This window comes from Sarcophilus harrisii, chromosome 1 (genome assembly GCF_902635505.1).
Source record: "Sarcophilus harrisii chromosome 1, mSarHar1.11, whole genome shotgun sequence".
NCBI lineage: Eukaryota > Metazoa > Chordata > Mammalia > Dasyuromorphia > Dasyuridae > Sarcophilus > Sarcophilus harrisii.
Window position 1 is genome coordinate 70310123 of NC_045426.1, and position 17826 is coordinate 70327948.

At 32.5% G+C, this 17826-nt stretch overlaps 2 long non-coding RNA genes across 3 annotated transcripts in view; both read right to left on the reverse strand.

The window, feature by feature from the left end:
- LOC116422037 overlaps positions 1-987 on the reverse strand; it is a 64822-nt gene extending 63835 nt beyond the window's left edge. The window contains exon 1 of the long non-coding RNA XR_004232636.1: positions 747-987. This is a non-coding gene — a long non-coding RNA (uncharacterized LOC116422037). The remainder of the gene's footprint in view (positions 1-746) is intronic.
- A 2885-nt stretch (positions 988-3872) lies between these two features.
- Positions 3873-17544, reverse strand: LOC116422926. 2 transcript variants are annotated; one of them, XR_004233427.1, is made up of 4 exons: positions 17439-17544; positions 6487-6628; positions 5065-5201; positions 3873-4021 (listed from the first exon to the last, which is right to left on the reverse strand). It is a non-coding gene; the product is annotated as an uncharacterized LOC116422926 (long non-coding RNA). The 2 variants fall into 2 exon arrangements; XR_004233433.1 differs by having other exon boundaries at positions 5061-5201.
- Positions 17545-17826: the final 282 nt, after the last annotated feature.

The following is a 17826-nucleotide window of genomic DNA, read 5'->3' on the forward strand; positions in this document are numbered from 1 at the left end:
ATTAGCCCTCAGGAAGTTAGATTTCCTCTTGAATTCTAATTTCATAAGAAGAATATTTGGAAGGGAAGGACTCCAGTTTGATGTATGCACAGGGAAGTGACCATTGGGCATGTGCTAAAGTCTTTTTTTCCCCGCACTTCCCTCCACCACCACCCCAAGCTGGAGTCATCAGATTCCATGATACCCATTGTTCTAAACTATATCTTTCAAATCAGTGTACCAAAGGGATTTTAAATAGAAAGAGAACCAAGATTGAAATCAGAAGAACCAAGTTTAAAGACAAATTACTTTTGTATGATCATGGACAAATCATGGACAATTCCCTCAATATATTTTTGTAGGCAAAATATAAACTTTGAAGTATTATTTAAATGTGGATTAGTGTCTTTATATGTTTAAGGCTAACCATAATAACAACAATCTTAACAAAGAGTTATTGGGAAGTAGAGCCAAAATAGAGGAATAAAAGCAGAAACTCACTGAAGTTTTCTCCCAACCTCTCCAAATATCTTCAAATAATGAAGCTAAATGAATTTTACAGCACCAAACTCACAAAAAGATGGAGTGGAACAATTTTCTAGTTGAAAACAATTTGGAAGGTCAGCAGGAAAGGTCTGTTGCATGAAATGGGACTAGAGTGCAGTCACAGCACAAGTCCTGCCAGCACAGTCCCAGCCCCAGCAAACCAAGGGTGGATCTTGGGGCCCCTGAATCAGCAGCAACAGTAGCAGAAGCAATCCACAAACCTCAGAGAGAAGCTGATCTCTCAGCCCCATAGACATCAAGGGTGATCGGTGATCAGGAAAGGCACATTAGTTTGTGAAGGGAGCCCAAGCAAACCAGGAGCCACTGAATCAACAATCCTGGCAGCAGCAATAGCAGCAGAGGCTACAGGACCAGCAAAAGCATGGGGATGGAGAAATGGCTTCCAGAGCTCTCAATCCATAGATTCAGGTTGCAGTGCTGTATCACAGTACAGGTCCCTAGAAGGATCTGAGAAAAGAGTTGGACAAAATTCCAGAATCTTGAGACATCACACTCTTCACCCTGGAAACAAAGCCCTATTTTAACAAAAAGCCTGGAAATAGGCTGGAAAAGATTAAAGAACAGAAAAAGATTCTCATCATAGATAATTACTATGGTGACAAGGAAAATCAAAGCACAGAAGAAGATAACAAACTCAAAACTCTTACATAATAAGAATTGGTCTCAGGTCATGGAAGAGTAAAAGGGATTTTGAAACTCAAGTAATAGAGGTAGAGGAAAAATGGGGAAGAGAAATGAAGAGTGATGCAAAAGGAAATACAAAAAGCTAACAAGGAGGAGAATGCTTTAAAATGCAAAATTGGTCACATAGGAAAGGAGGTACAAAAGATCATTGAGGAAAATAATTCCTTAAAAATTAGAATTGAGCAAATGGAAGCTAATGACTTCATGAGAAATGAAGATACAATAAAACAAAATGAAAAAAATTAAAATACAGAAAACAATGTGAAATACCTGGTAAAATAACTTTCCTGGAAAACAAATCCAGGAGAGATAACTTAAAAGTTATTGGTTTACCTGAAAGCCATGATCAAAAAAAAAAAAAAAAGCCTAGACATTATCTTTCAAAAAATTGACAAGGAAAACTATCCTGACATACTAGAACCAGAGAGTAACATAGAAATTGAAAGAATTCACCAACCACCTCCTGAAAGAGATCCCACAATAAAAACTTCCAGGAATATTATAACTAAATTTTGGAACTCCCAGATCAAGGAAAAAATATTTCCCTTCAACAGATAGGAATTTGGATAATTGAGATTTTCTTGGGTGTGACTAGTAAATGTTCTTTTGAATTTCTCCATCCCATAAGGACTAATCAAGTCAAGCAGCTAATGATAACATAAAATCCAATACCATATTACAACTTCATAAAATAATATACAGCTGCCTAAGCTTTGTCCCAGCAAAATATATAAAATAATTATCTTCCAAGAAAAGTGCATCAATCTATTAATCACTTTCTAATAACCTGTGCATAGAAATATTACTGAGATATCTGAAATTAGACACAAAAGGAAAAGACATTTATTAAAAATATCAATGAGATAACAATGGCTATATGATTGTTTAGCATAAGAAATGGTATTCTTGGATCAGTATAGAATGAATCATTTCCTTTGAGTTCCTGGATCATCATTTTCCCTGATCTGCAGTGGTTTCTGAATTATTTTCTTCTTAATGAAGTTTCTATTGCTAATGATGTCAGTACATTGTCATTTCTAAAGACTATCTCAGAGAGGAAAACTATGAGGAAAAACACTTGCCAGAATGATCATGAATATATAAGCATTTTGTATTGTAGCATCTGAAAAGATACTTAAGTCCTCAACAAATCAATGAATCTCAAATTTGGTACGAGGGTCCTTAAAGGATCTCAAAGAATCTGAAATATACCAGAGTATATGACGAACTAACTTTCTATGATAAAAAAAAAATGTTGTGTAGGGAAAAAACAAGTGATATATTTGGAAATAAATGGGATTTTAAAGTGTAGTATTTTCACCTTTTTGTTATTGTTTGCATCTATTTGGAAAAATAAAATATTATTTTTTTAAAAAAACAGAAATAAAAGATCTTAAAAACAAAAAAAATATCAATGACACATATGTCTATTATATGAATATATATATGCATATATACAAAGGTATGTATTTTGTCTGTGTGTTTGTTTCACCCCTGGAAAACAATTTTGTTTGGACAAATCTGATGATCGTTTGCTAATGAAAGGGGCATAGAATGGTCAATAGAGTACTAAAAACCATTCATTTAGATTTTACATATAACTCTTATCATGGGCAAATCATTTAATCCCTCCAAGCTTCAAGTAGTTTTTTTTAAATTTATAAAATGAGGATAATAATAAATGTCATATCAAGAAATACTCTTGCTGACAGAGATATCTATCTGATCTTTGAAGTTAAGGTAGTCTTATAAAAGAACATATGGACAAAGATTATACACATCTAGAGAAAGGACTGATAAACAGATGTATGCAATGAATAATGTGTGTGTGTGTGTGTAATAGTAGCTTTCCAGGGGAAAGAGTAAAAAAGGGGGGAAAGGAATATCCCATAATTTTATTATATAAAAGCAATAATAAGTTGTACATAATAGATTTGCAGTTTCATTGTAATCATCTTTTTATCATATTATGTTATGGAAATGCTTGCTTTATTCCATAATTTTAAAAAAAATTAAAGGAAGAAAATTAGGTGCTATAAAATGGAGAAGTCAATATAATCATGTAGTTTGAAGCCTAATAGAATCCTGAATTTAGGACTAAAAGAAACCTTGGAGGTCATCAAGTCCAAGTCATTTATTTTAAATATAATGAAAGAGTTGTAGAGAAGATAAGTGATTTGCTCAGGGTCACACAATTAGTAAATTATCTTAGAATTCAAAGCCAGATCTTTCTGACTCCAAGTCCAACACTCTTCACTTTACCTCACTCTCTAGTTAACCAGTCAAGCATCAGCATTCATTAAGGAGTTAGTATGGGCCAAATACTGGTTGCTAATTTAACAAATTTGGGAAATACATAGAAACAGAAAGTGACTTTATAAAGACTTTTATATAGGTAGTAGCTAGAAGCATCCTCTTCCCAAAATTATAAACCAGGTTGCTCTAGGAAAAACTTCACCATGTTGACAGTATTTCTTAGAACTACATCCCCTAAAACTATATTATAGTTCAGCAGCCTCCACCAATTTGTTTTATACAGCTAGAGTTCACAATTCAAAAGACAGGCAATTAATGATACATCATAATAATAAAAGTAGCAACAAAATATGTCTCCTGTAATTTGGGGACAAACTTACCTACAAATACATAAAGCATCTTTTGAAAGAATGGACACATATACAGGTGCATTTATGAATTCATATGGTATAATGATTGATTTTTTTTTTAAAAAGGAAAAGAATCATGAAAAGGGAGCAGTGGCATGAAGACAGAGATGTAATAAAATAGCAACCTACAAAAGAAAAAAAAAAAATGAGTGTACACTAAAAAGAACATATGCAAGGAAGCACCTATATAAAGAAATATGCATTTTGGTAGAAATAATAATAATGGCAATAAAATAATAGCTTTAATATAATCTTTAAGATTTACAAGCATTTTACAAATATTATTTAATTATATTCTCACCACAGCCTTGAAAGATATGTGCTATTATTATCATCCCCATTTTGCATAAGAAGAAACTGACTCAGAGGCTATATGCCTTATCTGGACTGTAAAGTTAAATGAGTGTCTGAGGCTGGATTTGAACTCAAGGTTTTGTGATTCCAGTCCAGTATTCTCTCCATTATGCTACTTAGGCATGTGTGTGCTGCTCAACTATAGTTTATACCTGTGCAAGCTTATATTTCAGTTCAAATCTTTGAATATCTGTTCAGTACCCAATAACTACCAAATAGCCCTAGAATTCTAATTTAACTCTGTCACTATCCTTTTCTTAAAATAAGCATATCAGAGAACTAGCTAGAGTCTGCAAAATTAAGCTTCAAATATCAACTACAGGTCCTAATTGGCTACTTTCCTATTTTACCTGGTATAGATCTTTTACTTTCTGCCATCTGTTCTTTGATGTGTAAATCATTAGCTTTCCCTATCCACCCTGAAATTCTTTTGTACCCATCCTGCTTATGTAACCAGAACCATTCTAATGTAGCTTAAAATTGATGCTCATACTCAGGGCTCACTAACCCCTTTTGCATGTAAAGTATAGTCTGCACTCAGTGGAGCAAAGTGAAGGCTCTGTGTTGCTGATTGTGGGACTGGCAGCAGAACCTAATCAACAGATACTAAGACAGCTTTTCTCTCAAAATCTAACAGTTACATGCTTTCTCCCCTCAGTGGTCCAGAGCCAACCATCCCATGCCATGTGGCTTATAGACTTCTATATCAGAAGAGGTTGCTGAAGATAGTAAAAATAAGAAAAACTGAAAATATTGGTGCACAGGGTAGTGGAAGATCAGGGAAAGAAGAAGGGCACTGACTCAATTTACCTACTTTCAGGCATTCAGAGTCAGAATTTCCACTGTATATGTTGCTAGACTTCCATCAGCTGCTCATCTTCCATTTGTACCATTCTCTGCCCCTCCTATCTTCATGTCTTCTGCAGAAACATGACATCACTCTGTTCCCCCCTTCCAAAAAACAAAAAGGTTTTGCTCAGATAAAAAAAAGTTTTTAGCAATGCCTTTAATCCCAGATACTCACCCAGATACATCCCAGAACCTACAGTGCTACAGTAGCCAGAAACAAAGTATTACAATTACTTCAGAACTACTAAAGGGAAAATTTGATGGGATAATGTTCTAAGGAATACATAAAACACTGTATAATCAGTCCCTATTGAATTGTAAATGATTCATATGTCAGTTTATTGCTTCAGGGGCTTCAAAAGCAAAAGGTGTCATTATACTTCAATACTAACTGCTTTAAAAAAAAAAAAAAAAAAAAGCCTGTTTGATGCCAAAGGTTCTATAGCAACATATTTGTTATAAGCAAATTTACCAAAATTGAATATGAATGAATAATTGGTAGAAACTTTAATGAGTAAAGCCATGGACTTCAACAGCTACTTAGAAACAAATCCATACTGTTCACTTTGGACAAATTGACATATGTTATACCTTCACAGACAGGTGGGGAGAACCAAACTCACCTACGAGTTATTATATAATTTATTCACCTAAACATGCTATGTATTCAGGACTGGATTGTATTTTAACTTTATGAATTTAAGTGAGTTCAATTATATCAGCCAAGAAAAGAATAAAGACAAATTCAGGCCATGCTCAGGGTTACAGCAAGCTTTCCCAAAATATAAAGGATAATAAGGAAGCAGACTGGAGGTTGAGTAGTTTAATTTTCTTAGATGATAGTAGTGGGAAAGCTGACATTAACAATTACTGATTACATTCAACATAGATAATCAAAACGGATTCAGAAAAACATTGTTTGAAATGCTTTTAAACCCACAGTTAGAGGAAAGGATATAACTTTCCTTCAGCAGTGATTTAAAAAAAGACTTTTAAAAGGAAAAGTAAATCTACGGATAAACATATATGATTCTGATAAAGGTGAAGATACTATAATATTATCTGAGCATCTTTCCCAGACAAGATTCCTCCAGATTCAAGGTACTCTGTCAGTCCATATCTATGCCGGCCATACCTCAAAAGCCTATATTGCCGCTTTTCTTTTTTCTAGATGATTGATGTGCCTAATTTAGTTCCAATCAAATGCATTTAAATAAATACTAAAGTAAGAAAAAAAATACAATACACCGCCATGTCCATTAAGACAGAAAACATTCTCCCACAAATATCTATACCAATAGTTGGAAGAAAATACACATATAAGGGACTTGTATATGTTTAAGGAATATATGTGGCAAAAGCATGTGTATGTGAAGGGCATACTCACAAAGGTACATGTACAAAGGGAACATGTAAAGCTAGAAACTTGTAGAGAAGGGATTTCCATTCCTCTGATGATACAGGATCAATATTGTCTTCTGGTGATGTCATTGCTCTCCTCCCACTTATTGATCCTGCTTCCTGCTGACCTGAAATAATACAAAGTTCTTCAAAGTGTGAAATCTTTAATGGGCTCATGTGGCCCTGCTTGACAAAGTTCCACTGCTCTTGTGGTAATTGTTAGCTTCCTCCTGGCCCAGCTCCTCTGGACACTCATTTATGGAGTTTCTGTTTTCGCTCTTTAGCTAGAGTCCACAGATGAAGTGCTGATTCCTTCCTATAACAGGAAGAGTAACTCTATCATATTTCAATTAGGATCCTATATGCCTATAGCTCTTTTAGAAAAGCCAGGACCTCACACTTTAGTCAGAAGACTAAGGAAAAACCTTGCTAGTTTTTATTCCCATAAAGGGTCTTAGTTCTTAGAGCGTGTCTATAATAGCTGTTTTCCCTTTTTAAAAGAGCATACTTATTCTTAGAGCTGAGTTCTTGGGAACACAGAAGAGCTCTCAATTAAAAGGTGCCTGAAATATTTAAGACACTTTTTTAAACCTTCACCTCTTATGCACAAAGTGAAGTATTTCTTTCTGATTTAGGGTCAGAAAGTCCATGCAATTCCCTGATTATTCCCTTTAGCAAGGATTATTAACCTGAAATGTGTACGTGTTTTAAAATAATTTGATAAATCTATTTTATAATAATAGGTATTCTTGGTAATTTTAATTTTATTTTTAAAACATTATTATGAGAGTGAATCTATATATTTTACCAGGTTGTCAAAGGAGTCTATGACAAACAAAAGGTTAGAAACATTTATCTATATCTTTTAAAGGGGATCTACCAAAGAAACCCCCAAGAACTGATTTCTGTCTGACCCACTACAGTTTCTTTAAAAAAATATTTTCTGGATCTGAGATTTTTATCAGATTTTGAAACTTTTAGTGTGAATATTCATTTACTCATACAAATTGAAAATTAAACATCATAATACCAATACAAAGTCAATATGGCAAAGAGATCAAATTAAAAAAAAAAAAAAAAAAAAGGAAAAGACCTCTATGATCAAAAGAAAATTATAGCAGCTCTTTTTTTGTAGTGGCAAAGAATTTGAAAATTTGGATGTGCCTGTCAATTAGAAAACATATGAACAAATTACAATATATAAATGTTGTTAGTTCATCCTTTAATTTTAAAGACCAATGATATCACAGTGAGATGGGTGATGAACTGATTTGCACATGCATTAGATTTAAATGAGGCAGAGTTATACAATGTCATCAATCTCACTCTCTTCCAGAGTCATTAAAGGCCAGTAACAGGACAAAAGTCAAGATGACTGCCTAGAAATAGCCTAGGATAAAGTGTTTTTGACATTTGACCAAGGTCTCAGCACTCCATAGTGCCTGATTGAGCCACCCTCATGACCTCATGGAATAAATTGCTCTCATCCAATGAGAAAGTCTTCACATGCTTCGTGTAGACACCCCCCTAACTCACTGATGGGTTTGAGGCTTGTCAGTTACCTTTTACTTGGTTTAGTATATCTGGTGAAACAGTTTTAGTGAGGTATAGCCATTGTGTAAGCAAATACTCTTACCTGTGTTTCCAAGAATATGTGAATATACTAGAATACTATTTACTGTGAGAAATGATGAAAGAAATTGCTTCAGAGAAAACTGGGAAGAATTTTACAATGTGATGCAGAATAAAATGAGAAGAAATAGGAGAATAATTTATATAAGAATACACAATCTTATTAAAAGAATTCTGAATTGCTAAAAATAAAATAAAATTTAAAAATTGATCAGTACAATGATGAACCATGATTCCATGAAATCTATAATTAAACTAACTTCATGAAGCATACTTTCTGACAGAGAACAATAAAAGATAAATAGGTAGATATACATCCACATATACATAGATGTGTGGGTATGTGTGTGAGAGTATTTGAACATGGTCAATGTGGAAAACTGCTTTATTTGATAGTTCATAGTTGTCGTAGGGACTTTTTTTTCATTTCTTTTTATTCCAATGGAGAAGAAGAAGAGCAAGAAAAAAAAATAGATTTCTATTTATCGAAATAAATCATATTAATGGAAAACTGGCTTATAAATTGTAGTCCTGAGAATTAGCTTCAGCATTGAGAAGTTAAGAGATTTGGCCATAATTACACAGTATATAACAAAGATGGTATTTGAAGCTATGTCTTCTTGACTCCAAAGTTAGCCCTCTATCTTATTTCCCTATATTGCATCTTTTAAAAGTCTTAAAACTCGAGGTTTGTCCCAAACAAATTAATCTCAGCAAGAGCCAAAAACTAAACATAGAGTGTCAAGGTCATTGTTTTCCTCTGGCCTAGCCCCTCTTCTGCCTTTATTAGGATTATATGGTCAGTAAAAGTTACTCTACAAAGGCAAATTGCACATGTTAGAATACCAATTCCAGCATCTAGAAGCCAGAAAGTTTGTAGAAAATTAGGTAAAGAAGCAACTAAGATTTACTCAAAGCAAATATTGTAAGGAAAAGACAATTACATTTGCAACAGAATTTTCAAGAAAGAGGAAGAAAATATAGAATAATCTATTAGTAAGACCAGTGTCTAAAAAAACCAATCTATACTAAACTTGTTCCAAAGGATTAGATTCAATAGAATGGTTGCAAAGTAATATGTTTTATCATGCTCTTCAGACCTTCCTTTTATAAAAGGTTAAAAAATTCATAGGATTTCACTTAGCTAGAACCTATTTGACCTTCACACACAGTTTCTAAAAACCACAACAACAAAATGAAGTAAAGAAGCAACTATAAATTCTCAGGAATAACATGGCATCTAAATTGCATAGGTTTGCTAAAGAATTTTTTCTTTTTTACTTTTTAAATCCAAAGTATAATTAATAATCAATTATTAAGATTCTTTAGTACAAATGAGATAGTAACTATCATTAGGCCAGTGGTCACAATAATCATTCTAAGAATATTTACATAGTGCTTTAAGTGCTTTAAATACACATTAACCACACTAAATGCATTATTCCATTTGTTGCATATGCAGTCTTAAGCACATCTGACAGAAATCTTTTAAAATATCATTATAACAATATGAAAACTTGACTCATGATATGAAATTGCTTCCTCACTTACAAAAAGAAGTCACTTTTGTGGTGCCATAAAAACCAAATGCTTTCATCAAATTTATATTCCTAAAACATGGATCTGACCATTTCACTCTCCTATTTAAAAATCTTTGGTGTTCGTCTATTGCCTTGAAATAATTCAATTCAATTCAAAAAACATTTGCACAACAAACAAAGCACTTATGATTAAGGATTCAGCCAAACTCTAGAGATACAAAAAGAAGAATGAAATAGTACCTGTATTCCAAGAGTTTGCTTAATTTTTCTAGGAAAGGGTGAGGGTGCTGCGATGTGGTAGGAAAACACAAGGTATATACAGATGATAGATAGATAGGTAGATAGATAGATAGATAGATAGATAGATAGATGATAGATGGAAGATTGAAAGGTATAGGTATAGATATATAGATAATAGATAATAGATACATAGATACATAGATAGATAGATAGATAGATACAGAGAAAGAGAGTGTGTGTGGGTGAGTGGGGATCAAGGGTAAATACCAAATAAGGAAATTTGAAAAGGACTCAATTTAGAGGGATCATTTGAACTGAGCCCTTAAGGAAGGTAGGTATTCTAAGAGGTGGAAGTAAAGAAAAATGAAAGTAAAGAAAAGGGGATATTCTAGAGATGAAAACAAACTGCTAAAGTAGATGAGCCACTTCTAGTATAGAATAAAAAAAAAATCTTTAGTTTGCTATAAAGGTCTTCAATGATTAAGTTCCTATTTTTCTGATTATATTTCACATTATTCTTTTTACCCTATGTTTCATAATAAATTAAAAAGGTGTATGTGGAGGGATATTAAAATTTGGACCAAAAAACAAATAGAAGAGATCTCACAACTATAGCTAAGGAGTGCAACCTTTTTTTTTTAAAGTATTTTATTTTTCCAAATATATGCAAAGATAGTTTTCAGCATTCACCTTTACAAAACCTTATGTTTCAAATTTTTCTCCCTTCCCTCCTTTCCCCTTCCTAAGACAACAAACAATCCAATGTAGGTTAAACATGTGCAATTCTTCTAAATATAAATTTTCAAATTCATCATGCTATGTAAGAAAAATCAGATCAAAGGTGAAAAAAAAAAAGCAAACAAGCAACAACAAAGGTGAAAATACTGTGTTTTGATCCACATTCAGTCTTTTTTTTCCCCCTGAGGCAATTGGGGTTAAGTGACTTATCCAGGATCACACAACCAGGAAGGGTTAAGTGTCTAAGGGCCAGATGTGAACTCCGGTCCTCCTTACTTCAGGCCTGATGCTCTATCCACTACACCAACTAGCTACGCCCACATTCAGTCTTGAAGAGTAAATTCTTAACCAAAGAAGAGATAGAATTACAAATAACAATGCAAATTTCATTGCTGAAAAATTTAAGCTTTTGTATTAACATAAGAAGGAAATGTGTCAACTGGAAGGAGAAATCGTTACATCAAGCATTTCTAACAAGTTTGTTATACAAGATATATAGGAAATTAGCAGAGATGTAGAGCAACAAAAACCAATACTCAAAGGATAAATGATGAAAGTGTATAAAGTTGTTTTCTTTTAATTGTTTAGGACTGGTCTCCTAATTAGGCCCAATTTAGAAAAGAAGTGTTATTCACAATCCTGGGAACCATTTTGAACAGCATGGAAACTTTGACTGGATCCATTTCTAACCTGAGCTATTTTTCCTCTTTTTGGACAAACTAGAACCCACTCCAATCCCAAGAAATGCATCATACTAATCCTGAAATTAAGGACTTATGTAGCCCACTGCTATGCAGGACTTCTAACCTTAAAAAATTTACCAACTTCAATTTTGTCATCACTGATATTTTCAAAAGAAGATTTACAAACAATTTATAATTAAATGAAAATTTTCTCCAAATAATTTAAGATGATAGAAATGTTAGCCAAAACAACTGTGTTTATAGACACTAAGTGGACAAAGATTATAAAAAAAAGGAATAATCCATTTTAAAGAAACTGAAAAGAAAAGCACATTGATACATTGTTGGTAAAGCAATGGATCTATGAAATTATGTCAAGAGAATAACTAAAATTTTCATATCTTTTGACCTATAGATAGCATTGCTAGGTACATATTCCAAAAATGTCAGTGATAGAAAAATTTCATATATACCAAAATATTGTAGCAAAGCACTGGAAACAAAATAGATACCTATAAATTAAGGCTAAATAAATTTTGGTACATAAATGTAATGGAATGTTTTCTTACTATATGAAATGACAAAACAAAAGATGTAGAGAAACAAGGAAAAATTACTATTACCTAATACAAAGGGAAGTAAGCAGAACCACTAAAACAATATGTACATTGATTACAATGATATAACAGCAACAAGAACAAAACCAAAACTGATTGCTGTGAAATTATTATAACCAACCTTAGCTCCAAAGAAGAAATATAAGGCAGCTCCTATTCCATTCCTTAGAGAGGGAGGGGATCATATCTGTGGAACACCAGAGACTCATAGTTCTAAAGCTTGGAAGTGACCTTAAAGAGCATTTTGTCCGATTCTCTCATTTTCAAAATGTGGAAGCCAAAGTTCAGATAGATTAAGAGACTTGCCTAAGATCACATAAGCAGAGTCAAAGACAGGCTTTGAATTAAAATTGTTTGTTTTTGGAATCAAGATTGTTTCTTTTTTCCTTTTTTCCCCCCTTTATTGTTCCAAACTTTGATGGAGGTAGGTAGTTGATTTTTCTTTTTTTTTCTCTTAAATCTCTATTTTAAGAGATGATTCACTGAAGAGGAGAGGAGTAAATATTGAGGAATGAAGGTGATATAAAAACAAAATATTAATAGGCAAACATAATACACATTAATTATATGTCATATAGAGCATTGTAACATGATATAACATTAATATAATGGTTTTTTTGCATCATTAAATAATGAATTTAAATTTTCTGTGAGGTGTCTGGAATTAAAATGACTTGCCTAGAGTCGCACAGTTAGTAAATGTTAAATGTCTGAGGCCAAATTTTAACTCAGGTCCTCTTAATTTCAGGGCCAGCATTCAATACATTATGCCATCTAGCTACCCTTAATATTATATATTAAATATATTCCTGTCCTTGATTCAATCCCTATTCTAAATTAGCTGGACTATTAGTTGTTCCTGTACATAATGCTTTACCTCCCATATCTGTACCTTTGTATAAAGTGTCTTTAATCTGAAATGTACCCTTTCTCACCTCTACCTCTTAGAAGTCTGCATTTCTTTTAGAATACAAACCATTTCCTTCACAAGGACTTTCCTGAATCTCCTGATTGTTAGGTTTCAGTCCACCCTGAAATTACATTATAACCACATGTATTTGCATGCCTGTGTTTTCCACAACAGAAACTAAGCTCTTCAAAGACAAAATTCTTTAAATTTTGCTTCTGTGTCATTGGTGCCTGATACAGTACATACCTCACACCTAAGTAGTACTTATAAGTGACAAAGTCACACATTGACTTGAACTAAAATAAAAATGGTCATCTATAGCTGAGGAAATAAACCACTGTGCTTTACAAAAAAATACTAATATGAACAATTCAGAGAGTAATTGAAAGGCTTGGAGGAACGGAGTCCAAGAAATTTGAAACAGGCAAATGACATTCACAATAACTACAATAATTACAATAATGTTAACTACACACACACACACACACACACACACACACAGAGTCAAACCTAGTTTATTTTCAATGGCTAAACTTGATTCTGAAGAAAAAATGATATATCTCTCCCTTTAGATAAAGAAGAGGGAAAAAACGTTGGCTTAGTAATCCATGTCCATTTTGCAGGTTTATTTTGCTCACTCAATTTACTTTCTTACTTTTGTTATATTTATTTATTCATTATAATGTTTGGAATAAAACAAGAATTTCTATAACAAAAGATAATTTTACATGAAACTACAAATCTATTGCATACAACTTGCTATTCCTTGCTAGTCATGTAAATTTCTTTATTTTAACTTTTTTTTTCTTCCATTCCCACCCCCTGTCCTAGAGATAGCTACTAGAGAAAGTACCAAGATACAAATAAATACATAGATAGACTGATAAATAGATAGCTGCATAGAGAGAGCTGATAGGTAGGTAGGTAGGTAGGTAGATATAGATAGATAGATAGATAAACATATTTATTTATTTAGCAATTCTTCCCCTAAAAGCATATAGTACTTTTCTTCATATTTCTTTTATAATTAATATGAATATTTATAAAACAAAAAGACTTATAGACTTAAAAGCAATTTTTAAAAAACAATATACAATGTTCTCTTTGTTCTGCTCATTTTACTTTTCATTATTTTAGACAAGTCTTTCAATATATTTCTAAGATCATTAAGCTCATCATTTTTATAGCACAGTAGCATTTCATCCCAATCATATTTTCCAATTCACAATTTCAATCCACAGTATTTTCCAATTGATGGGCATTCTTGTAATTTTTAGTTTTTTGACACCACAAAAAGAATTGCTACAAACATTTTAGAACATATTTGGGTCTTTTTCTTTTTTCCTAATCATATTTGGAATTAGAAGTAGTAGTAGTCTATGAAAAAAATATATAAAAATTATCATCAAAGAGATATATTATTGGAAAATTAAGTATATTGGTAAAATAGTAATGCTGAAGAATAATCAATGGAATGGCAACCCAAATAGAGTATAGGGTATATAGGTACCTGCAAAATAGGTAATGGTTTTATCCCCGTTTTACAATTGAAGAAACTTAAGCAAATAGAAGTAAAGTGAGTTGCCTAGGATCATACTGCTAATAAGTGGATTTGAAGCAGGATTTGAATTCAGGTTGTTCTGATTCCAGGTCCTTCCAGGTCCAGTGCTCTATCCATTATGCCAGCTAGCTAATTACATAGGAGGGTTCAATAATAAGCAGGGTGGGAAAAAGGAAAGATTAAGGAGGAATGACTGAGGTAAAAGAAAAAATTAAAAGCTTTCAATAAAACTTTCTAAAAAAATGGACAAAGTAATACAATTGGAGAATATATTAATTTCGACCAAATTGGATTTATCATCAAAAGACATTTGGCAGATAATGTAAGAACTTTAAATTTAATGCATCTCTGTAAATTGCACAAATTGCCCATGGTAACATTAGAATTAGCTGCCAAAAAAGCTTTTGTTCACCTAGAAGGAACATTCATAGAATCATAGCATTTCAGAGTTGGAAGAGACCTTAGGGACTATTTAATCCAATGCTTTCCTTTTACAGAGGAGAAAACTGAATCCAAGGTAGGTGAAGTAAAATGTGCAAGTTCACAGTTTATTATCAGCATAATTAGGACTAGAAGACATGTCTCAATTCCCAAACCAGTGCTTTTTCCAAACACCACTATTAGGGATGGAATGCAATTTGTAGAAACTTTCTCTGGGTAATTAATGTTCATTATAAGAAATCTAAAGCATGTGTAAAAATAAATAAACAGATTACTGGAGTTTTCAGTGAAGAAGACAAAGTTGGCCCCTCTATTCACTCCTTTTAATTTGATCTATAAAAACTCCAGCAGTTGCCATGAGAAACCATCTCAAATTACAAAGTATAAAAAGCAGTTATGCTTCATATATTATTTGAAAATGATGTGAAAATTCACTTATCAAATTTATTTAAAGAACTGACAAGTCTTACAAATATTCTAACTACTTACCAGTATAAATGAAGAATTGGACTTGAAAATTAAGACCACTACATCAACACATATACCGATGAATCTGTAAACCTACTTTGGTTAATTTCTATATAATCAACATTAAAACCAGTGATAAATACTTGGAATTTAGTGGAAATAAATATCTTTGCTTCTATCTCTAATCTGATCACAATTATACCATATTTTTTTTTTTTTTAGAATTTAAACAATTCACTTTGACAATTTCTCCAAATGTCATGGCTGGCAAGATTTCAGATAATTATGATACATAAGCCATTGTTAGAGAATGCTATGGGTACTTGTCAAACTTCTTGTTCTTTTCAGTAAGTATATAAAGTATAATTACTTTTATATATACTTAATCAGGTTTTATAAAAGAATAGTAAAACATATACAGAGACATATTTATCTCAAAAGTAATAAATCTTTCCATCTATATCCCCCTCCACTAAAGTAGAAACTTATTCATACTGGCTTCTACTGCTTAGATGAAATATACAATAATGTCAGGTGCTTATTAAGCAACAGACTCCTATTGGTATGGGGAAAGGGTGGGATGGACTACTCTCACAATCTGTACTGCAGAGGAGTGGAATTCTCATTCATTTATTCTGTATCAGTACCCTACTCTATTTGGTACTTGGGATTTTGATACAATCTTACTTAATTGGCATCTTTTTAGACTATAGGATACTTACAAAATATAACCTATAAAGATACTGAAAGATAAAGCAAGGTGATCAAGCATTATATTATATATGTATATATGTATTAAAATATGTGTACCATATATATATATATATATATATATATATATATATAAATCCTGACTTCAATAAATGATGAGATTTGTACTAAATATAAAAATCTCTAAGTTATGGGAACCTGTTCTGTATTTTGTTTTTATTCTTTCTGGTACATTACATGAAGTAATTATGTCTATTAAAATATATAAAGTTATCAGCAATTGTTTTACTGCTATTGTGCATTCAAATTCTAGCAAATAAGTTTACTCTTGAAAGTAAAACTGGACACTCCTATGTTTCTAGCTTCTCACCATCACAATAAAAGAAGGATTGAATTGTTTTAGCAGTCAATTATTCCTTTCTCTCATTAAATATATGATCTTTACAGAAAATTTTAAATTAGGGCTAATTGTTCTGTTGTGTACACTTGGGATGTTATATCTTATTTTTTTTGTTTGCTTTGTTTGTTATTTCTACTTACTTTTTTTCCCATATGTATATAAAGATAGTTTTCGATATTCACTTTTGTAAGATTTTTAAGTTCTAAATATTTTTCCTCTTTCTTCCCACCTCCCCAAGATAACAAGCAATCTGATAAAGGTTAAACATGTACATTCATCTTAAACATATTTCCATGTTAAGTCATGTTGCAAAAGAAACATCAAAACAAAAGGGAAAAAACATGAGAAAGGAAAAAAAAACAAAAGTAAGAATAATAGTATGCTTTGAAGGTAAAAATACTATGCTTCAATATGCATTCAGTCTCCTTTGTTCTCTCTTTGGATGCGCAGATGACATTTTCTATCCAAATTTATTGAAATCATTTTGGATCACCACATTGCTGAAAATAACAAAGTCTGTCATAGTTGATCATCATACAGTCTTGCTATTACTACATTAATTGTTTTCCTGGTTTCACTTATTTCGCTCAGCTTCAGTATATGTAAATCTTTCCAGGCTTTTCTGAAATCAGCCTGCTCAACATTCCCTACAGAACAAAAGTATTCCATTGCATTCAAATAGCACAATTTTTCCAGCTATTCTCCAACTGATGGGCATAAGATGTTATGTCTAACCTAGAAAGCCAACAGAGTTACTGGGAATCTCTGGGAATCCAAGGAAACCTTAAGCATAGTCAAGGTGTGGGATTAGGAAAGGAGCATAAAATAAGGAGAGAGAAGTGAAAGGGAGAGAGAAAGGACAATGGTGATACAGACTAACCAAGAAAGAAAGAGTAGGGGGAAGTGTCTTTGAAGAGGATTGTGTACACTTCGCTCAGTCTTAATTACTGAATGGGCTCAGTCTCAGTCAAACTGATACCTTTTAAAAAAACTTACCTTAAAAAGGTCAAGGTCTCTTATTTCACCCAGGACTACCTCTAGTAATATTTATCTATATCTTGCCACTGAACCTAGATGGCTCTAGAGGGGAAAGTGAGGCAGGTGATCTTGCACAACCCTTCTTTACTTAAATCCAATTCATTTGCATGTCATGCATAACCTCTGTGATGTCATAGCCCTCTTTAAGAACAAAAGACAAACTAACAGCTTCAGGGACACATACTTTCTTCTGCAAGCAAAGAGAACTGAACTAAAGATTAAAGAGTACTTATAATTTTAGAAGTATCTCAATGTCCAAAGTAAAAAAAAAAAAAAAAGTTTTAAGGTAGAGTTGGTCTGGAATCACTGTTATATGGGCAACTCTTTGATATCCTTCTATCTCACA